The 26018-nt window shown below is 34.7% G+C and overlaps 1 long non-coding RNA gene across 1 annotated transcript in view; it reads left to right on the top strand.

Annotated features, from left to right (window-relative positions):
• LOC122142246 overlaps positions 1–26018 on the top strand; it is a 104664-nt gene that overhangs the window by 75559 nt on the left and 3087 nt on the right. The window lies entirely within an intron of this gene.

The raw sequence follows: 26018 nt of genomic DNA, 5'->3' as shown, positions 1-26018 counted from the left end.
GCAGCTTATCAGGACCAGAGCAGTGGTAATTGAGGTGCGACCCAAATAAGAGAATTTAACATGCTCTTGAGTGAGTCTGGAGCTTTGCTGACCTACATATTAAGGGAACATTGGCAAAGCAGCCCCACAATCAATATGCAGACTCCAGCATTGGTCCCTCTCTCTCTCTCTCTCTCTCTCTCTCTCTCTCTCTCTCTCTTTCCCTTCGGCTAATGGGAAGGCTGAGAAATAAGGCACATGTTCTGTATTTTCAGTAAACCGGCAAGCCAAACATACCACGTAAAATGGCCTTGACCATAAGAGGTTCTGGAAAATGAGATATTTGAGTGCACTTGTTTGCTTACATTTCCACCGCAGGTGCAGTTGTGTATGCAGTGAAATGTGGAACGAATGAGAGCCTGTGAAACACTACTGTTTAATTTTTTGGATAGATATATGACTTATGACAGACACTGTTCCCTATAAGATTCCAAAGAATGTGAGAAAAAGTTAAATGTATATAAAATGTAAATGAATATTCGAGATTGGAGAGAACCAATTTAAAGGTTAATCAACCACAAAAATAAACCATTAAAAAAAAAAAAACGATATCAACTGATTCGTAACCTGACTACTTTAGGGGACATTAGTACATGTATTATTTTTATTTTACGAAAGTAAATCAAACAGTAATGCAAGACATCCTGATAAATTTGTTAGTTATTCTTTTGAATTATTTATAAAATACATATTCATTTTTATTATATTTATATTTAATACTTATTTATATTTTAAAGAACACAAAAGAATAAAATAAATGTTATTTTACATTAAAAAAATATTATTATTATTATTTTCAAGTCATTTAAGCTCATTTTAACCAATTCTTATTACTGTAAAAATATAGTTTAATTCGCATAACTGTGATATAAAAAGCAAGAATTTTAACACATTTATAAACTATGGTAACTTTTGTTGTATCAAAGGTGCAAAAACGTTCTAAATGACCCAAAATTGGGTTCAAGTGCAGGACAAAAAAGGTAGTAAATACTATTTGAAAAATTTAGGTTGAAAAATAATTATTCTTTCTTTGTTTATTTTTTTTAATTAATTAATTAATTTTTTGTAATATTAAAATAACAGTACAGTAATGAGATTTAGCACTGAATTAAAAAAAAAAAAAATACCAGCAACACTGTGTGGTAAAATGTGCTCATCCTTTGTTAAATATGATTTCTAAAGGTTTGCCTTTTGGTTTTTAGGATGAAATGTGACCTGGATATTTCTTGACTGGTTTCATAAGATTCACCCAAATATAAGACGGCCTGTGTTGGTCAGGTCTCTTTTAGTCTTTTCTCTGTCTCTCTATCTCTGTGACCTGGCAATCTGCCGAGTCAACTGAGGAACTGATTTGTCCCTGCAAGTGAAGATCGGTGAAGCAAAAAGCGTCCTCACTCAGGGGGAGCTCTGGGAGTTGAACCGAATAACTCTTCTCAGCCACTCTCTGCTTTAAAGCAGCACTTAAGTTGCTCAGGGACAGACAGATAACTGCTGTTTATGTGCTTGTTAGTTCATGTGAGGTAATTAGTAACACTCCACCACCACCCTTATCACAGGTCCACTAGTGACCAATGTAGGTAACAGTCAGTGGTTTGAATCGGATTGAATGGGTCTTTAAGCTGTCGCTGAGGTCTAAACATTGAGTCATGATGATAAAGATATCATTTTTGTTGGTGTCGCATCAAATCATAGCATCTGAAACAGATGCAGATTTCAAAAAGCAAAGCTCACTGCAATCATAATCAGGAATGACATCAAGAAACCAAAAAACAGTCAGAAAATGGTTATTTGTAAAAGCATAACTAAAATTTAAATTCAGATAGTACAAGTCTTGATTGGATTTTTTTATATTCTATTCTATTCTATTCTATTCTATTCTATTCTATTCTATTCTATTCTATCCAGTGGCCAAACAAGATGCACAAGATAGACGCCACTTAAACACCGGGAAACATTCATAGCCTAGATTTAATTGATCATGACAGACTCACTTCCTCTTGCTGGCAGATCCAGTTCCTCTTCTAAAGAGCCTCTGAACTGGATTGATTTAGAGCTTCCTTCTCCCTGTTAATAACAATAAAAAAGCAGACAGACTCCAGCAAGGCCTCATCACTTACTCCTCACTTCCATTACACGTTCTGTGAGCTGAGTGTCCTGCGGAGCCTCTGAAGTTTGGGATGGGTACTGGGTAATCACCCGGTCGTTGGGTCAGTAGGAGCTGAATAGAGAGCACTATCTACAGCTTTACAAGGGTCATTGTATGCTGGGGTTTGGGATGGAAGAAGCTGAAAATCTTATTATATAATTATATAACATATATATAATCTCTATATATATTATATTCCTGTGAAGCAAAGCTAAAATTTTCATTATTCCAGTCTTCAGTGTCACATAGTCCTTCAGACATCATTCTAAAATGCTGATTTATAATCAATGTTGGAAACAGTTGTGCTGCTTAATATTTTTTGGGACCTGTGATATTTTTTCAGGATGATTTGATAAATAAAAAATTTAAAAAGAACAGTCTTTATTCAAAATAGAAATTTTGTGTTACAATACACACTACTATTCAAAAGTTTGGGGTCAGTTAATTGTTTGTTTCTTTTTTTTTATGAAATTAATACTTTGATTCAGCAAGGATGTGTCAAATGGATAAAATAAATGCCATTATTTATAACATTTTATTCATCAAAGTATCAGAGAAAAAATATTAAGCAGCACAACAGTTTCAACACTGATAATAAATCAGCATATAAGAATGATTTCTGAAGAATGCTGAAGACTGGAGTAATGATGCTGAAAATTCAGTGCTGCGTCACAGAAATAAATAATATTTTAAAGTATATTAAAATAGGAAAACAATATTAGAAATTGCAATAATATTTAACAGTATTACTGTTTCTGTATTTTTGATCAAATAAATACAGCCTTGATGAGCATAAAATACTTAAAAAAAAAAAAAAAAAAGTCCAGGGTCAGTAAGATTTTTTTTTTTTCAAGAAACTAATAATTTTATTCAGCAAGGATTCATTAAATTGATTAAAAGTGACAGTAAAGACCTTTATAATGTTATAAAAGATGTATATTTGAAATAAATGCTGTTCTTTTGAGCTTTTTATTCATCAAAACATCCTGGACCAAAAAAATAAAAAAAATTCAGAAATATTAAGCAGCACACTTTTCAATATTAATAATATAAAGAAATCTTTCTTGAGCAGCAAGATCATCATATTAGAATGCTTTCTGAAGAATCATGTGACACTGAAGACTAGAGTAATGGCTGCTGAAAATGCAGCAATAATTTAAATTGTAAAATTTATAATAATATTCTATATTGCAATAATATTTCACAATATTTTACAGTATTTTTAATCAAATAATGCAGTCTCGGTAAGCGAATAAATGGCTAAATGAATGAATGAATGAATATACCAGTTCAAGTCCAATTCTTCTGCTTGTACAGTAAGGAAAAGTTGCAACACATGACTCGGTTTTCTCACTCTGTTCTCGCCACAAGCACTACATATTAAGTATTCAAACATTTACTTAATAATTATGTAAATATTTTGCGAATGTAATGACATTTTTAAATTGCTTTCAGTAATCCTCCAGGGATGCAACACAAGTAGCGCTGTTGGGGACACAGCACAACTGTCTTAATGAAGCTGTTAAACACCAGCAGACTGCTTGGATGGATTCGGCAGCTCTGTGATCCCGTAAACCTGCAACAAACACTCTCTTTAATCTATCTTCCCAGTCCCGTTTCGAGGTAGCATTTTAGAGCAACATAAGAGAATGGATGCTTTTGTTCTCTAGTCCCGTTTAACACCTGATAAGATCTGTGGTTTGAAAGCGTTTGATGGAGTGCTTGAACCTCTTCTAAGTGTGATAGCGATTCCACTCATTTGCACAACACTTACTTCATTGTCCTTGTTCACTAAGGTACATTATGTAGCCTTTTCTAAGACTGTTAAGCAGCTTTTTCTCTTAGATTGTTTCGCTGTGGATCATCAACTCTTTTGATAGCGTTAAAGGAAAAGATGTCACCCTGGATGTTCACAGCAAACAATGTTACTGATAGTGTTTGCAATGTCTTTTCTGTTCAGATGAAGACCACATAGACAGTTAAATAAATTTGCTATTGTGTCTAAACGAACTGTGCTGCATAATGTGAGAGTTTGTTTACTCTGGAGCCATGCAGGAAATAATTATTCGTGTTTTTCTGAATGTGAGGAAATGACCGTACCACTGACCTGCCAGTTGGGATCAAAGACAGGAAGTGCAGAATAGTGGCATAAAGGGCTGGAAGACCAAAAGCAAAAATACTGAGTGATAGGAATAGAGTATAGAGAAAGACAGAGGGTAAAGAACATGGTTTGTAAAAAGTAGATTTTACAGGAAGAGCTGTCTGAATGACATGTGAAGCAACCAACCACAGTCAATTTTTTATGTAAGAGTTTATATGGGATAGAATGACAAGAAAGAAGAAATAATTAAAAAACTAACTAACTAAGAATTAGCTCTGGGTTGTGTACTTAATGGGCTCTTCCTGCAAACCCGCTTTGATGCCGCTCTTTGTTTAAGATGCTTAATTTCTCTGGCTAATCTGGAAACCCATAACCAAAGCTAGATAGAGACTTAAGCAGTCCAATTCCCAATGAAACCTTGCCACCCCCCTGAGAGAAAAGCCATTTAGATATTGGCTGTGGCTGCAAATTTAACAACGAAATTACAGTCCAGGTTTATTCTAGATTAAACGCAGTTTAAATCCAAATGGATTTAGACAGCACAGGTATCTCTCTCTCTTTTAACTCTGAAGAAAAATGTTGGAAGTCTTCTTTGTGTTGTGCTGGTGAGGGATGATGGGGGCTGGGCAGAAGTGAAGGAGAGAGCTGTTTTTATCAGAGGAGGCAGACAGCCACACTTAATCAGAGAAGATTTAGCTCAGTGGAGTTTGCTCGCTATTTCCAAAATCTGTTTCAAAGGGATGCAACAGATCAGCAGTATGTATCCGACAGCTGCATCGCTGGCATGAACATCGGAATTCGTAATGGACATAAGGAATTTTAGGGGGCAATTTATTAGCAGTCATATGGTGTTATGCTGCCCTGAAACTACAGTACTGAAAATCATCTGTGCACGCTTTAGTGTAAAATAAAAATGTGAATGCAATATAAACATATATATATATATGTATGTGTGTGTTTTTAATTAGTTATTAATTAGTTATTAATGTTTTATTAACAACTTATGCAGTTAATTTATTTTTATAAATTATATTATTGTTAATGTTAATATTGTTGTGTGTGTGTGTGTGTGTGTGTGTGTGTGTGTGTGTGTGTGTGTGTGTGTGTGTGTGTGTGCATTATGTATATATGTATATATGTATACTATGTGTATATGTGTGCATATATATATATATATATATATATATATATATATATATATATATATATATATATATATATATATATATATAGTATAAATATTAATTATATTGATGTTTATTATTTAATACATTGTTAATTAAATATTAAATTAATTATGAATAATTGTATTAATTATGGTCTTGAGGTAAAAATAAAATGAAGCTGGTACTGCTTTGATGGTAGAAAAAAATACAACATTTATGTACTGGTCTGTGCTATGTTTATTTGTGCTAAAATTGAAAATTATTATAAAACTATAATTAAAAAATAAAATAGAATTATTAATTAAAACGTAATTATTTAAAAAAATATATATAATTTATTATAATTAACCACATTAAATTAGGTAACAACATTTTCTTCCGTTTTTAAGATTTCTGTGTTGACTTTTCTCTCTGCAGCAATAATTCATGGATAATTGGATACTGTGCCAAGTGACACATTCGAGCTCGCTTTAGCTCCAGGATCAGTGCATTACAGAGAGATTGAAAAAAATCACCATCGCTCGGATCTAAAGACCCCACTGCGTAAGAGACCAAAGGCAAATCTGTGTGTCATGTTCTTGACTTTCCGTAGCAAGTCTTCCCATCTGCCCCGCTGCCTAATGTCCAAATGAACACCACACACTCAGACTCAAAGCCACTGATCAAAGCTGAGGGAAAAGATCAAAAAGGGACACATACCTTATCTGACAGGAGTACATAACTGTCTTAAACAGCTCCGTGCTCCTCAACACTGATCTGAAGTCTGGGCTGAGGTTTTCTGGGCCTCAAATGGCCCCTTTCTGACCTGATTACAGCCCTTTTCCTGGCTCTTTGAACCTTTGAAGAACTGCTCTAAAATATGGCATCTATTTCAGGCGTGCAGTGGGGACAGAAGTTTCACCTATGGCCATAGATGATGAAAAAGGAGCTGCTTTTTGCACTTTTAACACAGAGATATTCTATGTGCTGCTAAGAGATCCTCCTACATGATTCTATTTTTTGTTAGCATGTCTGGTCTTATCTTGACCTTATTATTTTTTATTTTTCTTACAAAAGGTAGAAGACTAATGTGTTTTCTTTAATGGGCTTTGAATTTAGAGGACGCATCAGATTAGGAGTGGAATAATTAATATCATCTTGTTAGATTTGTGGCTCTGTAAACAGTGTTGTTGCGCTAGTTTTTTAGGGAATAATCACTGGCATTGTAAATTAAGTATTAGTAGATATCAAAGGGATAATTGAAAACTGAATGAAAATGATGGAATCTTCATTTTAATTTTTCAAAATAAGAGAGGTAAACTGTCCAGTGTATTAGCTGTTAGCTTTAGGGTTTTAGGTTTTTATTATTCAAAACAGCTAAAACTAAGAGCTTAAACATGCTAATTATGCACTGTTGATTTCAAGCGTCTTCCGACATGAGAAGTGCATTTTTAAGATGCCATGTGAAGTTTAAAAAAATTAAATTAAATTAAAAGTTAAATAAATAAATAAAATAAAACCTTCACAATAAGTGTGAATTATATTATTATTTATATAATTCATATAAAGTATGGGAGATACTGTTTGCACCAATCCATGCAAAGACAAGACATTTTCAATTTTGTGCCTATTAAATACCTGTTTAAAATGTACTCCCATTATTAAATACCCTGTATGAACTTTATTTCAGCTTTTAACAAAGTTCGTAGTTCGGGAAGAAGAAGGCGGGAACCGGCAAACATTCAAATAAAACATTAATAATAAAATAAACACAAAATAGTGTGACAGCCCCTTGCAGACGACTGTCGCGCAAAAACACAACCAAAACACAAAATAAAATCCAGGCCGGTCCTCTCTAGTCCAACACTGTCATCACTCCTCCTTTTATCCTTCGGGAGCTCCTCCGTGGGACTCGAGACTGGTGAGTGGTGCAGGTGTCGCGCATTAGCATTTACTCCACCAGGCCTCGCTCCGTTCCCATGGCTCTCGGCCCTGCCCCTCTCGTCACGCAACTTTTTAAATATTTTCTTTATTTTTTAGTTCAAATAAACACCTCTCCAAGCTAATATGCGAGAAGAATGGGATCTGCAAAAGGCAGATTCAAACTTGGGTTGGTTGTGTCACAAGTTAAATCCACTTTTCTTATTCTCCACACTACTGTTCCAGTTACAGGCTTGTTTTCTTTTGTAATCTTGTCTGCGCCAACCAGACAACAGTGGGCAGAGTTAAATATAAAAATAAAGGGCCTATGCCAGGCTATTTGCACTAAAGGCCCAAGCATACTTTAAATAAAATCAAAGAACACATTACTGTGATATCATTTTGAACCAAATCAGGCCAATATGAAGTTCGTTTGGAGTTTCCCAAAGCGAACTTTCTGAAAATGTTCACTCCAACTCATAAAAAAACCCCTTCATGATGTGGAAATCTTTTTTGGTTTATATCTTCTATTGAGTCCATTGAGATCAGATGGGTGTGAAAACGTGAACACAGTGGTGGGCTGCTTTATAGCATAAACTGAAGTTGTCATTTCACTTGAAAGCGACACTGACAAAGATTTTTCATGTTTAGTATTATAAAGCTGCTGCTTCAATCAATAGTCTAAATCTCTAGTCTAAAATCCCACTCCTCATATCCGATTGGATACGATTCGTCCTATTATGCAGCATTTGCTTCTTTTTGCTCATCTACATTCCCATGATGCATTGTGCTGGCAAACTTCACTGTGGCGCTCAACTGTCCTTACATGACTGTTTACATATATTTCTCTTGGCTCACTGTTGAAGGAAAGAGTATTACTAATATTTATCTTGAGATCAAGGTATGTGAGACATATGGAGCGAAGTGAGCAAATTCCCCTTGAGGTAATAAACACCACTATTGGTTTGTGGTTGAAGCAAAATCAAGCAAAGTTTCTTCGGCACATGTAACCAGACCAGCTGCTGGAGAAATCATCAGGCTTCAAGTCATCTGTATTGGTGTAAACGCAGCAGTGAAGGCATCTGATGCTTTGCATTAGGAAAGCTTTGGAGTGCTTGAGCGCTCTACGGATTCCTTATCCTCATCAATGTTGTGTAAAGAAAGGGAGTCTAATCCTATCAGGCCCTCAAATCCTCCACTGGGGCCTCTTCTCCTAGGAACACCGGGCCCTGCTTTGCCGTATCCTCCGCCAAGTACGCACCTGGCAGCTGTCCAGTCCCGAGTTGGTTCCAGGTGAGGATGGCGGTTCACGGGAAACAAAGGCCACATTTGTCTTTGAAGCTTAAACTACTTGTGACATCAACACGATCCATCATAATAAAGCTTTCCTTTGGGAGCCATTCGCAACAGATAAAAAATAAAACTTGATTTTGAATGCATGTATGCAACTAGCATGACTGTGAACCAGACTTATAGCTCGGCTGTAAATGTCACCAATACCATATGTTGCACAGTGAAGAAGTTATGCATGTTAAAGCAACTTCGGAGCTGATTGTATGGAAGCTCATTTCCATGGAATAAAAAAGGTAATTGTAACATTTTGTATCACAATTCTGACTTTATTTCTCAGAATCGGGGGTTGTAAACTCGGAATTCAGAGAAAAAAAGGTTGCTATTGCGAGATATAAATGCAATTGTGAGGTATAAACTTAGAATGCAGACTCACAATTTTATATCCCACAACTCTGACTTTTTTCTCTGAATTCCAAATTTACATCTTGCAATTCTGTTTTTGTTTCCGCCATTAAAAAAAATACAACTTTTATTTTTATTGTCCTCAGTTGTGGCTTTTTATCTCTCAATCCTGACTTTTTTTCATGCAAGTGTGAATTTATATCTCGCAATTCTGATTTTTTTCTACGAATTCGAAATTTACATCTTACAATTCTGATTTTTGTTTCTGATATTAAAAAAATACAACTTTTATTTTAATTTAACTTTTTATCTCACAATCCTGACTTTAGTCTTGCAAGTGCAAATTTTTATCTCACAATTCAGACTTATCTCCTCAGAATTGCGAGTTTATCTCACAATTGCAAGTTTATATCTCATCTTTGCAAATTATAAACTCGCACTTGTGAATTAACATCTCACAATTTTGCCGTTTTTCTCAGAATTGTGAGTTTATCTCTCCAAATTCTTAGTTCATATCTTGAAAATCCAAATTGCGAGGGAAAAAGTTGGAATTGTGAGATATAAACTAAGATTTGTGAGGAAAAGATTCAGAATTGGGGGATAAAAAGTTGCAGTTACCTACCTTTTTATATAGCCTTTTTTAACCTTTTTATTGCCTTTTTTTATATTTTTATTTTCCGTGGCGGAAATGGGCTCGAAAATGATAGTCCTTGTTTAAACTCTTGCTATTCAACTCACAAAACACTAATGATAAAATAACACTGAAGCCAAATAAATATGGTGCAATAAAATGGAATGCAGCTAATTCCAGCTCCATTTTCCAAAGTGAAAACCGATGGGGCTGAATGGACCAGAGCGTTCATTGTGTGTTTTCGAGCTGGATCCTATCACGTACTAACACTGTCCTTAAATTACAGGCTGCGTGTGTTATTTTAAGTAATACTCTGTACGGTCTCAGTCAGACTGACTCTAAATAAACAGAACTTGGGCAGACAGTTTGGATCACAAATCATGTTCTAGGAATATTCATGGTGGCAATGAGTGAGTTATGTGGTTATGTGCCGAGACTAATGATCCAGCCTGCTTTATTTCTGGAATACTGAGTGTGGAGGAGTGTGAGTATGTGTGTGCAGTGCATTCTGGCCCTATACGGACGAATCCTCTGCCATCTTAATATTTAACTTGAGCAATTTCAGATCTCTACTGTGTTGTCTGTGAAGAATCACCTTTGGCTGCTGGTGTTGGGATAATGTTTCTATTGAACACACAGGTGAGATCAAGGATTCCTCAGGTTGTAATGGGAAACCTGGGTCAAGTACGACAAGTTAGTGGAAAACAAAGTTAATTTTAGCCAGCACATTTAATTCTGATTATAGTGTTTCTGCTGTTAGGCTGTGTAAGGAATTAATATTTAATATCCATCTTTAAGATTTTTTTCTACTTTAAAGCAGGCATGTAAAAAAAACACCCGTTTATAGATCAATTATGACACTGTATAAAAAAAAGAGTCATATAAAACACTGTAATTCTTTAAAAGATGTAGTTTGGAATATTTTATATAAACATATTTTATAAAAAAAATTAGCAAAATGGAGCAAGTAATTAAAACTTTAAAAACTGTCTACTAAGTCAGAGTATAATCTTTCATTCAGGTTTCATACAGAAATGTCTTGACATTTATGAATGTAAAAAATATTTGTAATGAAATAATACTTGCATATTATTGCATGGTACACATGCTTTCATTTTCAAGGTAATGCGCCTCAAAATCTTCCTAAATACGTGTATCACTCCAGATTCATTTGTGAATGTCATGTCATTATAGTGCTTAGCGTTTTAACCGTATTTGAGTGCGTACATTAAGTATTTTTTAACTGATCAGCAATGCGCTTGTGAGATAAGTTTGCGCCGTTCGTACCGCGAGATTTGTTCAGTAGTGCAGTCACGCGGCTCGGTCAATTGATGCGGCGCGAGCTCTGTTAACATCCCGCTGTTTCGTCCCATTTTCAGTGCATTTGGCTTCTCATATGTACGGCTAAACACCAATTCCTTCGCTCTGTTATGTTGCTTCTACCGGCTGTTTATTGCTGTAGATATGCAATGCAGAGAGACGTATACGTGACACACTTATTTGGAGATTGGGCGGTAATATGCAGCTCATTTGCATTTAAAGAGATACACTCCAAAACAGCTCATAATGGGTGCCCTTTAATATATGTTTGAAGTTTACTTTTTACTTAATACCCCACTATACATTTGTCAATAAATCTAAATCAAAGAAAATGGTATAAAAGTTTTTTTTTTTTTTACTGTGTAAACTACCATGATTATATTAATTAACAAATGTATCCTTTTTATTATCTTGATATGTCAAAAACTTCACTGAAAGTGTCTTGTATTTGGGATTTTTTTGCCCCCAAATTTGGAGTAATTGGGGCATTTTTGTCCATTTCAGTGGCCCTGCTTGGTTTCTGTTTTTGCTAGTAGATTGTCTACTGACTTCTACCTTTCACCCAGAATTTGAGTTATACATCAGTCTGAATTCAAGTTATGATGAAACTGAAAACAGTTTCACCACTCACACAAAAAAAAAAATTTCTTAAGATGCTCAAATAAATCACAAAGGAAAAACAATCAGCCACTTACAACACACTTGCTGACCTAATGCCCCAGTGAGCAATTATTAAGTAAATGCTTCACTATTTACAACAGTTAAACTCTGTCCTGCTTGTTCACTGCTTAAGGGCATTTATATAGAAATCATTTCAGTATGTTGCAAAATATTCCGTTCTTCATGCTCTTAGACACTGTTGACCACATCTTGTGGAGGTAGTTGAAAATATCCCAATGTGTCCTGGCCCTCAAAGAAGACATGCATGTTTCCAGGTGTAAACAGCAACGTGACATCTTGTGATCGACTCACCCTAGATGTTTACTAGGTGTAAACATGGCTATCCAGATTCTAATCACATCTCTTTCAATTATTCCCATGTCAGCGTGTCCCTTTGCCCGTGGTATTCAAATGAATAATATGTTTGGGATGAGTGTAACTGCTTGGCACAAACCACCCACACAGGCCGACAAAACCGGATCCATATTTATGATCTCACTGTATTTCTTTTTAATAAAGTTGAGGGCAAACATGCCATGAATCCTCCTCACTGGGAGCCATTCCGTTGCATTTCTATGAATTAGCATTTTTATTAATCCAGAATCACTCCCTTGAATGAGAATTGTCGCTCACAGATTAGTGGTGTTTTCTCAGAGGCTTTTTTTGTGGCAATCTATCTTTGCGCCACAGAACCCATAAATTCTCACTAAAGAGGGAACACAAACACATGCAGGAGGGGAATGTGGCAAGGGAGTCAGGCGTTTAATCCTCCGTCATTATCTAGCTGCCCTGCGAACAGCCATCTGCCTGAGCGCGTAGCTTCTACGCCGACGGTTACGAGGGGCGAGGACGCACCCTGACCACATTGCCTAAATTAGCACATCTTGTATGTGCAGTGGAAAACTGCCCGTTGTTCTAATTTACCACCCGACTCTCATATCTCATCATCTCGCGGTCAGGAAAGAGAAAGAGCGGGAGAGAACGAGTGAGAGAGAGGTCAGCGGAAAAATAAAACTCCCCCTCTATACAGATGCAAGGTGCCAGTAAAAACACAGAGTCAGGGTTGGGAAACGACGATTAAAATGATGAGTCATCTTTGATATCAAACATGTGGTTAAGGGAGATGGAAAATAGTAGGTTCCCGTCTCTCATGGAATGCAGCCAACGTCGGGTTAATCAATGGGTCTAATTACTGAAATGAAAATACAGGATTGGCATCCACAACAGAACAGCTGTGTCCGAGGAGAATGATACCTAAAAGAAATCTATTGTCATGTGAAGTGGCTTCAGGGAATTCTGGGAAGTGTGATAGTCTCAGTTCTGTTCCAAAACGAAGGGAATGCACATCTACTTTGTAAGAATAAAGGTTGTTTATTGGATATTGTGGTTCCATAAAGAGCCTTTAACATCCATGGAACCTTTCCATTCCACAAAAAGGTCTTTATAGTGGGATAAGGGTTGTGAAAACTGTGGAAGCCCGTTTCTGCATAACAAAAAATAAAAAGTAATTGCGACCTTTTATCTCGCAATTCAGATTTTTTTCTCGCAATGAGAAAAGTTTTTTTCTTGCGATTCAAATTAGATCTCAAAATTCTGACACTATATATTATAGCTCTGAACCTTTTTTTCTGTCAATTCTGTCTTTTGTTTGTTTGTTTGAAAAAAACTGAATTGCACAAAAGGTAATTGTGTCTTTTTATTTCACAATTCTGACTTTTTTTCTCGTAGTTGTGAGTTTATATCTTGAGAATTGCAAAAAAAAATAAAAGTTTTTGTAAAAAATAAATCTTAATTGTGAGATAAAAATTTGAAAAAAGTAATTAATGAAAATTCGGTCATTAATTACTCACCCTCATGTCGTTCCGAATGCGTAAAACCTTTGTTCATCTTCGGAACACAGATACAAATATTTTTGATGAAATCCAAGAGCTTTCTGACCCTGCATAGATAGCAACGCGACTGACATGTTCAAGGCCCACAAAGGTAGTAAGGACATAACAAAACAAAATGAGACAAAAATAACAAAACAAAACAAATATATCAACTTTATTAAACTATTTTTTCTCTTGGTACTTTTGTGAAGACACAGAAGAGAAGAAATTGTTGAATAAAGTTGTTATTTTCATTTTCATCAGTGGATCAACACATTAGGGTTGAACCACTGATGTAACATTAACTTTTTTAACAATGTCCTTACTACCTTTCTGAGCCTTGAATATGCCAGTTGAATTGCTGTGTATGCAGCTCTCGGATTTCATCAAAAATATCTTAATTTGTGTTCCAAAGATGAATGAAGTTCTTATGGGTTTGGAACGACATGAGGGTGAGTAATTAATGACAGAATTTTCATTTGTGTGTGAACTATCCCTATAACTTATTTTCTTTTTTTTATAACATGGCTTCCACAAAACCCCCCTTTGGGACCTCTGTTTTTTAGAGTGTAAGGTTCTTGTAAACATTGAGTTTTGTTCCTGTAGTATATTACAGAGGCTGGCCTTATAGACATAGATGCAAAACAGCAAAACAGGGCCAGAAGAAAGGACTAATCGAGATAATCCACTCCGCATCTGTTGGGGATACATTAATAAGATGAAAAGATGTTATTTGCTTACGGCTTACTTAAGAGACATTCATCAAGATTTCTAAGGAGCACAAAGCTTTCTTTTTGTCGAATTCAGCTTACATTGCATGTGTAGACATGAAGGCAATCATTTACACAACATTTACATGCAAATTACTGTGTGAAATACATCAAGAACGATGTGGTTGTAGTTTTCCATTAAGGAATGAGTTGCTTTTTGTTATAAGTGAAGGATTTACACCTCTCAGGTGTCAGATGTGTGTGTGTGTGTTTTTTTTTAACAGCGTTACAGTTCATCACTGATTGCTACTTCACTGGCAAATGAATACACTTTTATAACACAAATGAATCTATTTAAATCAGTTTTATTATGAATGCTTCTGAGAGTATGAATACAAAATTCACTAAATTTGCTATAACTTATCCTAAAAACAAGAAAAAAATGTTTGCCAATTGCTAATGAGTGTTACATTTGTCAGAAATGTTTTAATGAAGTGTAGATATTTGGAAAACAGTGTTTGGCAGCATACATTGTTTTTACACATTTATATACAACTACTTTTGTGCAAAATGTATTGCAAAACAAACAAACATGCAAATTGGCAAGCAAGTGTGATGATTTATTATTGTAAAATTAAATACAAATCACTGCCTAGTGTCTGATCTCACTGCGTGTGTATGAGCTGTTTAGGATGCATGTGCGTGTCTGTAATCTGTGTATTGTTTCCATGATTAACTGATGGGTTGATTAATCACCGCCGATGGATGGGAAGCTTCCAGAGGCAGTGCTTCATCAAGCTGACACAGCAATACATCCTCACACCCATTAGTGACCTGGCATAGACACTCAGAATACACACACACACACACACAACCCAGACTTGCTTACAATGTTACTATGCCATTCACTCAGTCCTTGTCAATCAAAAGGTGCATTTGTCCTAGTTGAGTGTGTTTTGATCAAACTAAATGATGGTCTATCCATATATTTCAGAATGGCACTTTAAGAAACTGTATGTGAAATGGTGTTTTTCTAGCATTTAATGTTTTGAAAAGATACTGTTCCTGTTCATAATGAGATTACAGGGTTGCAAATGGGAATACGGATAAATTATAATCCCAGTTCACATAATCTGGGTTCAGCGATAAACATGTTTATCATGCACAGGAACAATAGAGAGACATCAGCCTCCCTGTCTTGTTTATGTCACTGATGGGTTTTGTTTGTTGTTTATCTAATGTATTTATCCCAATGTTATGATACTATCATCAAAATCAGCATAATTTCTTGTTTAATTGTTATCTATACTAAATACTGTCACTGTAATGACTGTAATGATATTAAATGACTAATCACAGCAACTCTATGAATGCTTGATGTTATAACATTTTCTTCCTTAACACTATATTTAATTCATTAATTATATATAAATTCATTCAAGATTATATATAAAGATATATTTGAAAGAATACACTATTAATTAGATTCTTACTATTATTATTTTTATTATTAATTATAATAACAATAATAACCATAATAATATATAAATAAACATGTATGTATATGTACATATAAAAATATATAATTATATATAATATTTTATATGCTGAATAAAAATGTATGCAGTATTACAGTATACACTGCATATGAAAATATAATAACAAATCATAATAATACATAAATATGTATATGTGTATATATGTGTGTGTGTGTATATATATATATATATATGCTGTTTATAAAAAATAATAAATTCAAATAATAATAGCTTTGCATTATATTTCATTCATTAATTTCAATAATTGTATTAATTTATATAATGTTTATAATTATATATATATATATATATAATAATTATAAATATTATATATATATATATATATATATATATATATATATATATATATATATATATATATATATATATATATATATATATATATATATATATATATATAATTTATACTATTGACCATTGTTTAAATATTGAAAACGTATTTTGTTGTGTGTTTTTAATAATGTTACAAGAAATAAGAAAGTGTGATATTAACATTTCTGAATCACAACACACCATTTAAAAACTTAGGAATTTATTGCCAGTATAAAAGAGAAAATTCATCATGTGTTTGGCCGGAAGTATTTATTTCCATCCCTGGTTCCTGAGTGGCACACAGAAAGCATGTGTGTGCAGTGTAATGAGTGCAGGAGGTGTGGTTGAAGGGGACCTGTACAGACACGTGACTCTCGACTCTAGAGACTCTGTCACCTTGATGCTTCACAAATATTGCTCATTACAGGAGGCTTTATGTGCTGAAGAAGCCATTGACCTGCTGCACCATCCGCCTCCCTCTTTCTCTGCTCTCCACTGCTCTATAAATTAGCATTAGAGAGCTGGAGGAGAGTGACAGCAAGTTCAGGTGAAATGTATTTCTGCATGGTTATGGAGAGTTATGATTATTTCTTTGTTAATTGTAACATTAGTTTTTGTCTATAATAGAATTCTTTGTGTATTAATATAATTTCTTTTTTTATTATATAATTTATTTTATTTTAATATAATATAATATAATATAATATATGAAATAGTGAAGACAAAAAGGTGTTTTAAAATAGTGGAGAAATTTTTGAAATATAATATACACTTTTATACTTTCATAAAAATTGTAACCAGTAAACTAATAGTGTTGTCTTGTAAACCATGCTCCAATAATCTGTCTTACGCAATACAATTCATGAGTTGTGAGTTATGATGTTGTCTTAAAGGATATTGTCAGATTTCATGAGATACTGTATAATAGATATGTAGGACTAGGAGTTATGTTTCTATGATATAGGAGGTATGTAAATTGACGAGCATTCACTAACATTCAGAGCAGGGCTGAGAGTCTGTATCCAGCTTTAGCAGTTTAGGTAAACAATCCTCATGTGAATAAGCCAACAATTCCAGTGCTCTCATCAGGTTGGATTGCCAGCTATTTGACATTCTCCACCTCAGTGCAAGAGGATTAAAAGAACATTGCAGCTTTTCCAAATAGTGGTATTTACAGTACATTTGGTTTTTATGCTTCTACATGCCGTTCACCCACATGACTTCAGTAAATAAATGATTGTGGGAATGAATGTGTATGTGTGTGTGCTTGTGTGTGCGATAGAGGAGAGATTCAGAGACACTGGGTCCAATTGGAATGGAATGTCTCTGTGTGTGTGTGTGTGTGTGTGTGTGTGTGTGTGTGTGTGTGTGTGTGTGTGTGAGACTGAATGAGGTTCTCGTTATATTTTTGTGGTTTGTGTGTTTAACTCAGAGTATGTGTGTGTGCATTAATGATAGGTTGTACTTTCTATAAATACAGCAAAGTCTCATGACATTTTTTTTTTTTTAAGAATGCATGTTCTTGTTGCGAGACCTATTAGATGTGTTACATAAAGTATTATCTAACATAAAACTTACTTAGCAAGAAAAGTGACTAGTTTTAACCACAGGAAGCCCCCCCCCCCATTCAATAGTGATTTTGGCCGGTTCTATCTCAGAAATCTTGACCTTTTCAACTACGTCACAATTAAATAACATAATGTTAACATAATATGTTGAGCTGACATTGTTCATAGCACTGCATTCAAACACTTTTAAGTAAATAATTAAATAGAATAATTAAATGCTCAGTATTTAGAAGTTTAGTATTTAACTTTTTTAAAAATATGTCTATTAATTAAATTAATTTATTATTATTGATTAAATTATATAATAATAATATTAAATATTTTTTTATTTTAAATTTTACATTTAATTCTATTGGTGGTATTATAAAGTAATTTGTATTAACAAAATACTTGAGTGTGTGTACTTTTATTAATAAAACAATAAAAATAATAATTGTTTAAGTGTGTTTTGCAATGGCAACCCAAAACAACATTGACTTAGGCCTATATTGTATATAGTCAAAATAACATTTATCAAAATATTTCCTGCAGAAGATAGTCAGTCATACCAATGCTATCTCACGTCCAAATTGTACATATTTTAAGAGGTAGCTAAATCGTACAAATTTGTATGACCTCACTCGTATGATTTTGTACATTTTGTCTAGACCCCAGTGACGGGTATAGGTTTAGGGACGGGTTTAGAGGTAGGTCATTCATACGAATTGGGGAACTTGTAAAATATGTATGTTTTAACAAAAATTTTACAAATTCGTATGAGTGACATACTAATTCGCATGAATTAGCAACCTTATAAAATATGTATTTATGTATGAATTTTAATTTTCTGTAGACCCATTTGTTGAAATTTAAAAAAAATCACTTTTTATAAGTCTGGAGACTTATTTTCTAGCCTATTTGTGGAAAGTGCAGTGTATTCTGCATGTCTGCATGTTAGAAGGGTGAAATGTGTGCGCACATGCCTTTTCTGTGTGTGGGGTCTTGGATGTAGGAGGTGCGTTGCATAAGGGCAGAGAAAGAGAAAGAGTGAGCGAGAGTGAGAGAGACCTGCTCCAGTGATTAATGGGGGTCTTCTGTGAGACGCAGCCAGGCGCCGAACACAATCACGGCCCCAGACTGACGCTCCAACAGACTTGTCCTTCACATGGGAAAGAGAGAGGCCTGCTCCTCCCTCCCGCTCACCACCCAGCCTGGCTACTTCCTCTCCTGCACCTCCCTTCATATTGTTCACCAGGAAGGGAGAGGGAGACAGAAAAAGTAAGTGTCAGCACAACAGCCAGTGTGTGTGTGTATGTGTGTGTGTTGAGGCTGGCAGTAAAGCAGGCAGTGTGAGGCCTGCTGGTTCTGCTCTCAGTCAGGGTTGTGCCTCCTTTTCTGTGCTGTTAAACAGGGTTTTCAAACACACTTTAACCTGGGTGCACTTTCAATGGGGCCTTTGTGGAAGCGGATGTGTGGACACTAGCCCTCGGCAAACAGGACGACTCAGTTCCTTTCTCAAGCTCTGAGGGCAAAGCTGGTCTGAGTGTGTGTGAGCATTTTGGCTGCGAGAATGGGATTAGTTGTTTAAGTTTCTTCACTTGTGTACTTACATTTTTATGGGATCTTCCCTCTGGATATGTTTAATCTCGTTTTGGAGTTGAAAACTGTTAACCGCCAATGATAGATTTGCCCTGTCGGGGGGATCCCTTATTTTGAAATCAGCCCCCTGAATTAAAAGCACGCCCTTAACCGTGCGATATGAATGAGAGCGGGACACAGAGAAGGGGGTGGGCATTCAAATGCCTCCTGAGTCAGCCTTTTGTTAACTTTAAACGACTGTGGATCCATTTAGTTAACCCAGTGCAGCCTGGGGGCACATTTCATTATTGGGGCTCTCTCAGGGTCCCTAATTGGGAAACGCTGTTGTTGCGGCGGCACCTGCGGTTGGCCCGCACGTTGATGTAGCCTTGGTAACAACACAGTGTTGAGGTGCTGCCAAACTCAGCCCTTCCTCTCTCTTACACACACACACACACACACACACACACACACACACACACACACACACTCATACACATACACATTCCCCAAAGTCCCAGTAAAGAAAGAATATAAGGCACACTAAAACCAGCATGTAGTGTTCAGAGTTGCTGAGCTGTGTATTTGTGGTCAAGTATGAATCTGGGGCAAATTGTCACGCTGGTACTGCAGTGAATATTTCGCAATATAGGTTAATTTTTTTTAAGGTCAGTTCTGCATAGGCAAATAAATTGGTTTTTAAAATGATGGCCGTTCCTGTTATCATCGAGTTGTTTTAGTGCATCAAACACATACAGCACAACTAGTGTTGTCTGATACCCAAACAAATGAGTGCTTGAACCAAATCACCTGAATCAAATGCCGATTCCCGAATGAATGACACTTATGAACCAACTCTAGTGAATCAAAACATGGTTGTCATTTATTCCTTATATATATATAATTACAACATCGTATGACATTGTCTCATATGATGCTTATGAGTTAGTATCTGATAACATTAAATCAGTAAACGAATAAAAATTGCACTATGAAAGATCTCCATGATTAGCCTGTTTTTGCACTTTCTGTTTTTCCCTGCTTGAGAACTTCTGTCCAGTGAATGGATGACTTTAGCACACATGTGGTTTTGTTTACTATTTCTGGTCCACTTGCAATAAAGGGCCGTGTGAAAGCGAACCACACCAAACAAACAAACAAAAAAAATTCAACATTGTATTTGGTCAGGACCACAGCAAGTGAACAAGCGGACTTTCCTGGTGTGAATACACCCTTACTAACCAGTTTGCTTTAGTGAATCATATACATACAATGAAATCAGTGTTGTCCAATTCCCAAACAAATGACCAGTTCTTGAGAACCAGTTCTAATAAATCAAAAACATGCAGTTCCAGTGAATTAAAAAATATTTGGCAACTGATGTTGTCCAAATTCCAAACTGTTAGGAACCAGTATTAGTGAATCAAATACATCAAGTGCATCTTGTGTTGTTCAGTTCCTGAATTAATGACTCTTATGAACGAATTCTAGTGAATCAAAAACATACAGCACTGCTAGTATTGTTTAATTCCTGAACAAGTTACTCTCCTGAACAAGTAACTCTAATAAACTGGTTCTTTTTTAGTAATTCAAACACACACTGCTATTATGACACATAACTGTGTAGTTACTGACAAGTTGTTTATATTGCATTGTTTAACAAAAGATACACATCACACCTTTTGTCAGTATGTCATAAAAATAATAATTGAACTGTTTTTACAAGTTTTTTTTTTTTGTTTGTTTGTTATATATTGCCACTTAGTTAGGCCATAAAGCAGGCCTCAGGCCCTCAGTTATTAGATAGCATTCATGCCACTGTACACACTTTTTGCAATTATTGTTTAAACTGAATTATTATCAAAATTTTCTCATTAATTTGACAATAGAATTGTATTTCTTGCTTAAAAGTACTAAAAGAAATTGTTCAGGGAACTATGAAGAATCCAGAATGATTAAGAGAACCAGAGTCAGGTTTATTCATTTAATCCATTTCTATTTCAAATGTGTTCACAGTCAGTCCTTTTACATTTAGCCACGTTTGATTGTTTATCCTTGTCAGTACTTTACAGCTAAATCTGATCTACCGAGTATCTGCTAAAATATTTTTCTCGTCTATCGAAATACAAAGATAGTTAGAGGAAATGGTCATCAAAATGTTACTTATATAATCACACACAAAAAAATCCCTGCCTTAGCTCATTTTTCTTATGGGTGTGCTTCATGTCATTTGTGTTAGTCAGATCCATTCGTGCTAATTATACCTTTCATTAAACAACAAAGGAAATCCAACTAATATTCCTGTTGAACAGCTTCTGTGTATGGATGGATTGGTGGCAGTATTTCCGAGCTACTATGGGTAGTTCAAACATAGCTTGTTATTTCTATTTAAAGGGAGAAACATACTCCACAAGTGTGTCAGTTCAGTAATAAGGAAGTACCCTGCTTTAACAGGAAACTTTGCAGTGCGTTTAGTTTCCTTTTCTCAGAGGCAGAGTGTGTGACGTCTTAAAGGGGTTTCCGTCACTGTCTGTTATCTCCGCCTATTTAGGTGGAAACTGATATTTAGCCTTGGGAAAGTTATTTGGAAAAAACCTTCTGTGTGAGTGAGGAACACAAAGACTTGTTTATGAGAAAGAGGAAAAGAAAAGCTAATGAATAAGAACTTGAAATCAAAGTTACATACACTCACCAGATTACATATGGTGTATATATGATCAGATCAGCAGATCATAAACAATATTAAAGTCACAAAATGCACTGACATCACTATGTTTTTGCTGGTGATATCCGAGTACATGCAAAACAATCTCTCATCAACAGTCTCCCCTTGTTATTTTGGGGGTTTTCATGCACAAATATGCATGCAGAGGGGTAGTCGTTCAGTTATCAGCCTTACAAAAACTCGCTGTTCAACTGACAGCTGACTTCTTTGCATTGAAGCCACAGTCGTGCTCAAGGAAAGCACGTGTGCTGCATGTAAACACTTCAATAAGGAAGTGCTGCAGTGCTGCTGACATGACCTGATGTACACTCGACGCTGTATTGACTTCTGCTGGCTTATCTGTGTTGCTCTAAAAGATATGACTATTGCACAGGAGCTTCAGCAAGGTGTTTTGGAAATGCTGTGAAAATAAGCAATGCAGTCAATATACTGTACAATCTACTTTAGGAAAATCATAATGTTCTCACATTAATCTTCAAAATAAATATAAATAATTGGACTAATCTTAAAACCTTTGGGGTCAGGAAGATTTTTTTGATGTTTTTGAAAGCGGTGACTACATGTATTTGATCAAATATGCAGTAATTAAAAAAAAAAAAAATTATTAAAAAATATAAATATTAAAAAATGTAATATTTAATAAATATTTATTTATTTATTTTTAAATGAATCTTTAGCAGCCATTACTCCAGTCTTCACATGATTCTTCAGAAATCATTTTAATATGCAAATATTAATATATTATTATTCAAAAGAGTTGTGCTGCTTACTTTTTCCAGAATTATTTGATGAATAGAAAATTCAAAATAACAGCATTATTTTGAATAACAACATATTTAAAAAAAACTTTTGTTACAATGTACAGTCTTAACTGTCACTTTTGATCAATTAAATGTGTCATTGTTGACTAAAAGTATTTATTTCTATAAATAAAATCTTATTGACCCCAAACTTTTGAACAATAGTGTACATAATTGAATATGAATTTACATTTTGCACCAAATATTGCTTGTCCAATGTAAATTAAAATACATAAATGTTTTACCTAATAATAATAATAAACTGAAAAAATAAAGTACAAACAATTCACTTTAAAAATTGCTAGTAAATTTCACAAATATTTACATATTTACAAATAACACATTGAATGTAGTTTAAAATTTTGAAGTTGAAATATTATTGTTTTTTTTCCAAACATACTATAAATCTATGGAGGACAAGGAGTGTTACTTAAAAATAAAATGAAGAATCAATTTATCAATTTAATAATTCAAACATAAAAAATGTATATAAATAAATAACTTTTTAAATGGACAAATTAATAGACATATTTAAAGTTGTTTATTTAATTTGTGTTTTAAAAGGAAGATTAATAAAACAATAAAAAGTACATTAATAAATCATTTTAATTGCACATTTTAAATCGCTTTTTAAAAAAGCATTTGGCAAATGCTTTTCTCTTTCTATTTGCCAATTGCTTTTCTTTGCAGCTTTGCCAAATGCTTTTCTTTATCCATTTGTCAGTCAAGTTAAAAATTGCTATTCATCTGACAACATCGCAACTTTATTTACAACTTAAAAATTATTTTTTACAGTGTCCATTTGCATATTGCTTGAATCTTGAACATTACATATGCATATATCAAAATAAACAAGGTTGCTAATATTGAACATCTGATCAGATTTTAAAAGTTTCATTTTAATTCCAAATGTGTGAGAGCAAGAATAAAAAATGCATGAAGGTTAATCTCCCAAACACTAATTATCTATAAAAGTCTGTCAGCGTGAAACAAGAACAGAGATCATCTGACCACACACTGAGACTATAGGCCTCTGTTCTGTTGTTTCTACTGAGATGTTGAACATTGATGAATGATCAGCGAGGAGATCAGACTCCGTCGTGAAACTACAAAGATCTTTAACGCTGGTAGGGGGGTTGGTCAGAGTCAGCCACTGTCTGGAATCTACGGCCATTTTAATCCACTTGTCACTCATCATTAACCTTTGCAGCTTTAAATTCATGACCCTCCATTCACTTTCTACCGTGTTCCTGTGCAGAGACGGGGACTGCGGTGTGAAAGAGGTTTGTCTGAAGCATTAAGCTACAAGAAATGTCCATAATAATTCAAATTAACTTGCTCTCTGTTATTTGTATCCCCAGATCCACAGCTTGTTACATCAAGTAGCCTGGATCAAATTTACAAGAGTCTACAGTACACCAAAAAAAAAAAAAAAAAAAAAAAAAAAAAATTTAAGATATTTCAAATTCACTTGTAAATTTCACAAATAATTACAAACAAACAAACAGCAAGTAAAACATTAAATTAAACATGGAATTTTGAAAAAGAATGACTGAAACAGTATTTTCTTATAAAATATGCTCCATTAATCTTTGTTATATTTACTTTACTCTCTCTCTCTCTCTCTCTCTCTCTCTCTCTCTCTCTCTCTCTCTCTATCTCTCTCTATAGAACCTGACATCTTTTCAAGATCTAATCAGCAAATCAATATTGATGTATACTTAGTCTATAACACACTGTAAATCAATGTGAGCAATATTGAATAAAATCCCTCCGGGACAGACTCGTGAAGGCTTTAGTTTACAGTCTTGAAATGTTGCTAAGTAAACAAAACCAGTTGAGTCTTTTCTCTTTCTCTTTTTTTCCCCCTCCTCAGCTGCCAAAGACATGCACAGAGAGTCTGTGGAGGAGAAAAACACACATACACATCGAGGGCAGGGTCAGTATAATGAGTGTTTGTTGGAACTGAAAGGAACTATTGGAAACAGTGAGTGTCTACTCATGGTGCAGATGTGACCAAGAAAATACCAGCACCAGAGCTGTTATCAACAAGCACCTAATATTTTAAAAGTGTTCAATATTTAAAAGCTTTATGAATATATAATATATATATATTTCAAATATAAGAACACAATTATTTAACTCTTCCATACCCGAGTTTTAAGGAAAGTTCTAACGTGAAAGAAAAAACAAACAGTTCTTTGTCTTTGCACCCCGTGACAGAGTTCAGGAGGGAAAATAGGCTTCACGTTTCTGAGCTCGTCTTTAGAGAGAGAGAGAGAGGGGGGAAAACAAGAAAACTCTCCTTTAATGGGCATCTGATGATGTCATATCACTGGCTGGATCCGTCTGTCTCTGAGTGAGGCAGAAGCTCTGTAGTAATTGGTTGGCGGTGAGTTTGGGGGAAGGGTGTCTCCGCTCTCCTCCGCCTGCAGATTAACCCCTGTGTCTAACTCAGCTTTGGATTCTCTGTCTTTTAATCTCCAATTTATATGCTTAATTATTCACAAGGGACACAAGTTAGTGCTTCTGTACAGCTTGTTTTATGTGTTTTGTGTTGTTTGTGCTACTGCTGCTGTGAGCCATCCAATAGTGTGCAACAGTCGGGTTCCAGAAGTAATAACTTCATTTATTTTCTCCATGGGAAGATTGATTTTTAACAATGACTTACAAATTGAATCTGCTTTTGTAGAAGCCATCTGTTGAAATAATTTTTTTAATAATTTTTTAACAGTGGAGTGTGCTGTGAAAACTACATTACCCATGATGCTGTCTCCCTGCGTTCTCTGAATAATTAAATATTTGACTAGGCCTATATGTGACCCTGGACCACAAAACCAGTCTTAAGGGTCAATTTTTTGAAATGAAGATTTATACATCATCTGAAAGTTGCATAAATAAGCTTTCCATTGATGTATGGTTTGTTAGGACAATATTTGACTGAGATACAACTTTTTGAAAATCTGTAATCTGTGGGTGCAAGAAATCAGAATACTGGGAAAACGGCCTTTAAAGTTGTCCAAATGAAGTTCATAGCAATGCATATTACTAAAGTTTAGATATATTTACAGTAGGAAATTTATAAAATATCTTCATGGAACATGATCTTTACTTAAAATACTAATGATTTTTAGCATAAAAGAAAAATCGATAATTTTGACCTATACAATATTGGCTATTGTATTATGTACCATACACTGCCATGTATTACGATGGCTATTACTACAAATATACCCGTGCTACTTAAGACTCGTTTTGT

The sequence above is a fragment of the Cyprinus carpio genome, chromosome B24 (genome assembly GCF_018340385.1).
Source record: "Cyprinus carpio isolate SPL01 chromosome B24, ASM1834038v1, whole genome shotgun sequence".
NCBI lineage: Eukaryota > Metazoa > Chordata > Actinopteri > Cypriniformes > Cyprinidae > Cyprinus > Cyprinus carpio.
This window is presented reverse-complemented; position numbering and strand designations above follow the sequence as displayed.